This window comes from Sus scrofa, chromosome 4, assembly GCF_000003025.6.
Source record: "Sus scrofa isolate TJ Tabasco breed Duroc chromosome 4, Sscrofa11.1, whole genome shotgun sequence".
In the NCBI taxonomy this organism is placed as follows: Eukaryota; Metazoa; Chordata; class Mammalia; order Artiodactyla; family Suidae; genus Sus; species Sus scrofa.
This window is the reverse complement of record NC_010446.5, coordinates 79,342,327-79,349,550: the sequence shown is the minus strand read 5'-3', so window position 1 is coordinate 79,349,550 and position 7,224 is coordinate 79,342,327. Positions and strand designations below refer to the sequence as shown.

The 7,224-nt window shown below is 50.3% G+C and overlaps 1 long non-coding RNA gene across 1 annotated transcript; it reads right to left on the bottom strand.

The window, feature by feature from the left end:
• On the bottom strand, positions 3,731-6,632 carry LOC102162866. Its single transcript, XR_001308255.2, has 2 exons — positions 5,271-6,632; positions 3,731-4,491 (listed from the first exon to the last, which is right to left on the bottom strand). It is a non-coding gene; the product is annotated as an uncharacterized LOC102162866 (long non-coding RNA).

The window sequence follows — 7,224 nt, the reverse complement described above, 5'->3', positions numbered from 1 at the left end:
CAGTCTCAATACAACTGAAATTTTTAAAAAGGCTGGAGTTTAAACGTCAAAGCAAGATGAGCAGCGTGGAGTTCAAATGCCTTCAAAGAATTGATATTTCACATGAAATCCTCAGTGTACAGAACGGCTTATAAACATCCGCCAGCATGTGAGGCATCTCTTTTAATTATACTAAACATTGTCTTTGTTTTTTTTTTTTTTTTTTTTTTTCCCGCTTTCTTTGAACAGGGACCAGGTCAGGAGCACCAGGGAGGCAGTGCCGGGATGGGGCGGAGACCTTTCCCCGAAGGAGGGAACGTCTGTTCCTCTCAGCTCCATCCTGGCTCCTCTCTCTTCTGTGGTAAGTGCTCTAAACCCTGAGCCCTCCTCCTCCAACTCGGCGAGTTCCCACAACGCGTCACTGTCTGCACTTCCCTGGCTGTTGACCTCTGTCTCCTGGACAAAGAGCGAGAGTGTGGGAAATTTTGCAGGAAGAGCACAGATTTGGTATTTTGCATCTTTCATCCAAAAAACCCTCCAAACATAATCTGCCCTGTTGGTACCTTAAAAGTTTGTTTAAGGTGCTGTTAGCATAATTGAATTTGTGTCATGTAAAGGATTTAATAGACTGGGTTTTCAAAATGAAGTCCCGGTGGATGGCACATGCTCTGGGGGACGCGAGAGGAAACAGCCCGATTGCCCCAAAAATAACAGTATGGACGGTGCCCCTCACGGCCGTGGAGGAGTGGCCCCTGGCTCAGGCTCTGGGCCGAGCTCGAGGGCTGTGCCCTGGGACACGCGTTTTCTACTCGGCAGCAGAAGAGATACTGGAAAATTCGCATCTGGTTTTGGGGGGACTATGAAATGGAAACTGTGTCTAACTGTTCCTCTTATTCAATGATGGAGGGCGTGGGTTGCAGTTTCATAGTCTGTGTGCTGGGTCAGAATCCTGTCGTCTCCACAAGAAACATAGCCAGAGCCCCAGAGGATGGCCACGGAGTGCGTGCATTTATTCTGAGTAACACAATCGGCTCAACAGGAATTGTGAGGCTTTGTGAGAAGTGTGGCCCTTGCTCTTGGCTTCGGCTCTGCTCCCCTCCAGCGGGGTCTCTGCAGGGTGAGCATGGTGAGCGTCCTGGCTCCCCTGGGCACCACCCTGGCCCTCAGTCTCCAGCACCCCCAGAGCTGCTTCCGCTGCACCAGGCAGGTGCCTCTCCTGCACATCCTCGCGTTTGGAATAAGTCAGGGGCCTTGTGAACACCATCCTCACGGTAGCCCCGGCCACACCCCAGGCCCTGTACTGCCACCTCTGTGTCTGTCAGGAACCCTGCATCCCAGGGGCTCTGGGGTCCCCTGGCCCCGTAGTCCCACTTTTCAGAGCCAAGTCCCCCCATGAAGGATGCTGGGATCACTGCCCTGACCGTCTGAGCAGATGGAGCTCTTGGTGATCTGCCTCTTAAAGTGAACATGCCCCTCAGCCCAGTTGGAAGGCCACCTTCCCCCTGACGCTGGTCTGCTGAGGCGGCTGGGCTTCTGCAGAGGTGTCTCTCCAAGGTGACTGGCTGATCGCAGACTCGGTCGGTAGGAGGGATCTGCCAGCTCGCAGGACGAGCATCTCAGCCTCAGGAGAAACGTGCCCTTCAAGGTTGGCCCAGCGGGTTCCCTTTTGGTGGGAAGCATGTTTGTTCCAACCCAGGATTTCCCGTTTCACCCTGACCTGGTATAACCGTGCTATCTTCTCCCAGCTTGTGGGGGTGGGGGGCCGGGATCGAGGTGCACTTAGAGCCGCGTGCTGATGCAGCGCTCGCACCCACTTCTCATTCGGCTAAGGTCCACTTACAAAAAGATTATTCTTTTGCCAAAAGGATCAACTTTCTGCCTGAATCAGAGACAACTGGTCTTTACAAGATCCAAGAGAAACCAAAGAAGACTTGACTCATTTACCAGATAAGACCCGAGCGTAGGGCTCAGCGGTGTGTAGGGACGAAGCGTGTGGCCACCGTGTGTGCGTCATGAGTGCCAACCACACAGCTTCCACCCCAAGGCTCCCCCCAGGTCACAGTGTGAGGTCCTTCCACCTGCTTCACAATTGCTGAGCTCGTCTTAAAGCCACTCCCTCCCCAGAATATGCACTTGAAAATGTAAAGGTCAAAGGCCACATGAAGAGAGAAAGAGCAGACCTGGATTGTCCAGAGGAAGCCATCACATCACAGTCAACCCGAGACAGACAGAGGCTGGCAGCCCTGGATTAAAAATACAGACTGTGTATTCTGAGTCTGAGCTCAGGTTCTCGGCCCACGGCAGCCTGTGCCCCAGGCACAGCTGTGCCTGAGTCTACTGGCTCTGGAAGGCTAGAAAATGAATTTTCTTCTTGACGGAGACAAGAATCGGGGGTAAGGTTTCTCCCTTTGTCACAGAAAGACTCTGTCACATGTGACCTTTGACATTAAGACCCAGGAGAATGAACAGAGATAAAATGAACAGAACAGAAAGGTTCCATTCTAGCCTTTTTGCTGCCTGAGCAATTAAAGCAAACATTTTTTTTTTCTCTAAATTATTACAGTAATCCACTAACTTCATGAATGATCAAGCGTTTCCAGGCTTTATGTAAGAAAACTCCTCAACTTCCTCTCTTGGTGCCACCTCGTTTCCAGGGTCCCGTTTCCCTTTCTGAAAAGGTGACTCCAATGTGACCGACACAGGGACGCAGCCTGTGCTGCCTGTGCTCAGCTCTGCAGCTCTGCTGCGCTCTCACCCACTCTCCAAGCCAGGTCTCTTCCCCCAGATTCAAATTTTACAAATGTGGTGAAGCCTCACCCTTTTGTTTCTCTGATATTTGTAGCATTTCTCAAAGGAGTCGTCTTAGAATGACAGCACGCAGGAACTTAGCTCAGTTACTGTCCTGCTCTGGGAAGACCCCTGACTCTCTCGCTGGGGCATTTCTTTCTTGTCTGGAGAGAAATCTGAAAGTCTAGGTCTGAGAAGCTTGGGCCAAACATTTAATTGAGAGTCTCCAGAAAAATCACTCAATGAAGGAGTTTCCTGATGGCTCAGGGGGTTAAGGATCTAATGTTGTCACTGCAAGGGCTCAGGTCACGGCTGTGGCATGGGTTTGATTCCTGGCCCAAGAAATTCTGCATGCTTCAGATGCAGCCAAAAATAATAATGATCCAGTGAAGACGCTCTCCAAGCTCTTTCTACATCCCGAGAGAATCGTTTCTTTAAGTCACTGAGGCAGACTTCGTTCAAAACTCCTCATAAATTTCTAGACAAGAAAATTGCACTGAGGAAGAGCCTCTGCCTTGGAGCCTGAAGCATAGGTTCACCTGGCACAGGGCGGGGGCTCTGGTTTTAGAGTGGGCAGCTTCCAGCATAAGCCTGTGTCCCCACATGCTCACTAGCTCTCCTCCTGTATGTGTGTCTGCAGGAGTTTTTTGGTGGATCGTATTGCTCTTCAGGACTTGACCCATTCCCAAGAGAGCAGCGGAGGCTGGGGGCCTGGCTGCTAATGATCACCGCCTTGACTTGGTCAGGCTGGACTCCTGGCTGAAGCCACAGAAAGGGCACAGATATGAGAAACCAAGGCCAACCCGGCAGCGGCCGTGCCCATGGGGAGATGGGGCTCCGAGTTCACCTCCATCTACCCCTGTTCCCTGGCCTCGGAGCCACTAAACTTGGCAGAGAGAAGAAAGAGAAAAAGCAAGGCCAGACATTTATTTTTATTTTTTATCCAGTGGTTTTTTGTTGTTGCTTTTTTTTTTTTTTTTTTTTTTACATTGTGGATATAATTTAGGGGAGACACGTAAAATTTTCATAAGTTATTATACAGTACACCAAACAGACAACATGTTCTTCTTAAAGCTCCCGCATCTCTTATCTAGACTCATCGAAAGGCCAATGCAGTTTAATAATTAATTACTTTTTAGGAACCGAAGGTAATTATCTATAATTATGTATATGCATATAGAGTTAATAGAGGCTTGCATATATAATTTCAAGGAAGAAAAATCTAATCACGTTTGTAAATTAAAGGCAGTAAAACAAAGTTGTTTAGCCAAGTTATCAGAGTGTCTGGCTCACGATATAGGAACCACTTCAGAAGTATTTATTAAACGCATAAATATAGTCACCGGCCGGACGAGAATAAGCACAGCATTTCTATTCTCAATTGAAATTATTCTATGGTGTTTATTTGATGCCATAGGAAAGCTTTTATGCTAGAATAAACATTTAAGGGGATATATTTGCAGGAAGAAAAACATTCTACTTATTAAATGATTTCAAGGGTCTGGAATCTCACAGGATAGAACATGTAAAGACTGTTACTCAAGAAAGACGCCGACGCTAAGTTACGCGTTTGCCGAACGGCTTCTTTCTGACATAAAACAAAAATAAAGCAAAAACACTGGTAACAGAAGAAAGCCAAAAAGCAGGCAGATGGAGAATAAAATGCCACCTGTTACTGAAGGAGCCGTTTCCTGCATCCACTGCAGAGCACGTCTAGGAGCTTGCCTGCATGTGACAAAAATTAGAAAGATGTGGTATCACTGCCTTCCTGGTGTACTTTTTTTTTCTTTTTTTTTTTTTCTTGCTTTTTAGGGCCACACCTGTGGGATATGGAGGTTCCCAGGCTAGGGGTCTAATTGGAGCTCTTGCTGCTGGCTCACACCACAGCCACAGCAATGCCAGATCTGAGCTGCATCTTTGACCTACACCACAGCTCCTTGCAACACCGGATCCTTAACCCACCAGGCGAGGCCAGGGATTGAACCTGCATCCTCATGGATACTAGTCAGGTTAGTTACCACTGAGCCATGATGGGAACTCCTGGTGTACTTTTTATACATGTGCTGCTTTTGTTGGAATCTAAAGATTCTACGTAAAAGGGAACCTAGAATGTGAATGAAAGGTTTGGCCCTGGAGGCCTGTCTGGCTCAGGGCTTAAAGCCTCCAGCGTGAATGAGGTACTTGCTGAGGGATGGAATGAGGGCTGGTGCTCTGCTTCCCTCCCGTCACCTGCTACCTGGGCAGGAGCCCTGCCCCGGCCCCCTCCAGCCCAGGCATCTGCCACCTGCACCTCCTGCCACCTGCACCTTCCTCCTCCCCCATCACCCAGTCAGGAGCCGCTTCAACGCTGCCCTTAACTCCAGGCACAGATGAGACCCTGCGGTGCGGCCCTGGCTTCCGTGCTGTCTGAGCGACGCTGATCACTGGAGCCTCCCAGAGGCAGGACGCCGTGCTCACTGCTGTGTCTCTGGCACATGGCACAGAGCGAGGCCCTCGGCTCTCACCTAGGACCTGCTGAGATGCGAAGGAATGAATGCGATCGCTGGACCCTCAGGGGCGAGTCCCTGAGGCCCATGGCTCTCACCTCCTCAGGCGCCTGGTCGAGCTGCCTTGGCGTGTGGGCCCTAACCCCGAATCTGTGAAAAAATACCAATTAAAAAACCAGCCAGAGCCAACACCACAGCGAGAGGTGAAATAGTACCACCTTCCCAGAGACTGAGACCAACGTGAGGGAGCTACTGGCCTCACGTGCTTCTGTAAATTATGGGAAGTTCCAGCTGTGCCCGAAGAAACGTAAATGACCGGCCTACGAGTGGAAGGAAAGAGGTAGACAATGAGTTCCTTTGCAGGTGATGGGACAGTGGTTTTTGGAGCTTTGTGGAAACTTCCTGAGACCCCATAGGGAGCTCAGCAAGGCCACTGGATAATGGCTGGCATACAAAAATCAACTGTATGCTATCCCGGGAGCAGAGAGCTGGGAAACAGAACAAAAATACCCCGCCTACAATAGCAACACCAAACACGACACTCAAGAGTAAGTCTAGGAAAAGACACACACAAGACCACTGCTGGACGAAATTACAGAAGCCCTAAAAGATGGGGAATAATGGCATGGTCACGGATCAGAGGACACTCCAGTTACCCTGTCAGTGTTCCTAATGTCGCTCTAGTGATCACACAGTCACCATCCAGATCTCGGTAGGCACTTTTTCAGGGAAATAGACCAGCTGACTCCAAAATACATTTGGGAAAACAAACCGCCTGAGAAAACCAATGCAAAGCTGAAAAAGACTGGAAGAGTTAGTGGCTGATAGGAGTTTCCTGTCACCGTGGTGTGCTGTTGGCTTGAGAAGAGAGAGGCAGGCCACGGGAAGAGGGTAGAGAATTCATGGGTCCACTGGCGTTGGACACAAATGTTGAGACCATCGGGTGAGGAGGTGACGCTGAGGAGGCTCTTGCTTCCCGCCCGGCCAGCCTGCCTGAGGGCGCTCGTCCCGACCATCCCGTCTGCGGGGAGGTGTGGGCTGGAGGCAAATCAAAGCTTCAGACCGTCCCCTTCCGTGCTGGTGGCCAGGGCAGGTCTGGGAGTGCTTGTGACCCTCTAACAGGGTCAGCAGCAGAGGCAGGATGTGTTACTATTTTTTCTTCTTTTTCTAAAATTAATCAGATTCTGAACGTTTCGATATGATAGCTTTCCTGTCTGGATTGTGTGTGTACATTCCATGTGCTTCCAAGATCCCAAGCTGTTCCTTTTGGCGAAAATCCTTACGGATCCTGCTTACTCTTACCAAAAAAAACTGTGTTGGGGGTTCCCGTCGTGGTGCAGTGTGTTAAGATTCCAACTGCAGTGGCTCGGGTTGCTGTGGAGGCGCAGGTTCCATCCCCAGCCCGGTGCAGTGGGTTAAAGGGTCCGGAGTTGCTGCAGCTGCGGCTCAGATTCAGTCCCTGGCCCGGGAACCTCCACATGCCAGGGGTGAAGCCTTAAAAAAAAAAAAAAAAAACAGAAAACCTCCAAAACTGTATTTATTTTTCTAAATACGACTTCATTTATCCTGCTTTCTCTTAAAAATGGTAATTTTTTTCTAAAAACAACTCCAAGTATCGCATCTGTCAAACCCACAGGCTCTAAGGGCGAGAGCCGTGTTGCCGGCTATGCTCCTGGTGCCTCGCACAGAGCCTGACACCCAGGAGGTGACCCTCCTCCCTGTCACCCACCCCCATCATTCATCACCAGCAGCTGTCACTCCATCCTGCTGCCTGCTTGCAGTTGCAGCCTGGCCTGACACCTGTGTGCGCAGCATCTCAGCCTCCTGGGATGTGGTGGTTCTTCACTGGCCAGAGCCTGGTGTGGTGTAAATGCTACTGGCGGGAGAGGCAGCCAGGAGGACTGGCCAACAGAGGCCCTGGTGTCCGTCCTGTGCCTGGGAGGAGTGAGCTCCGTGGCGGTACCTGAGGCTC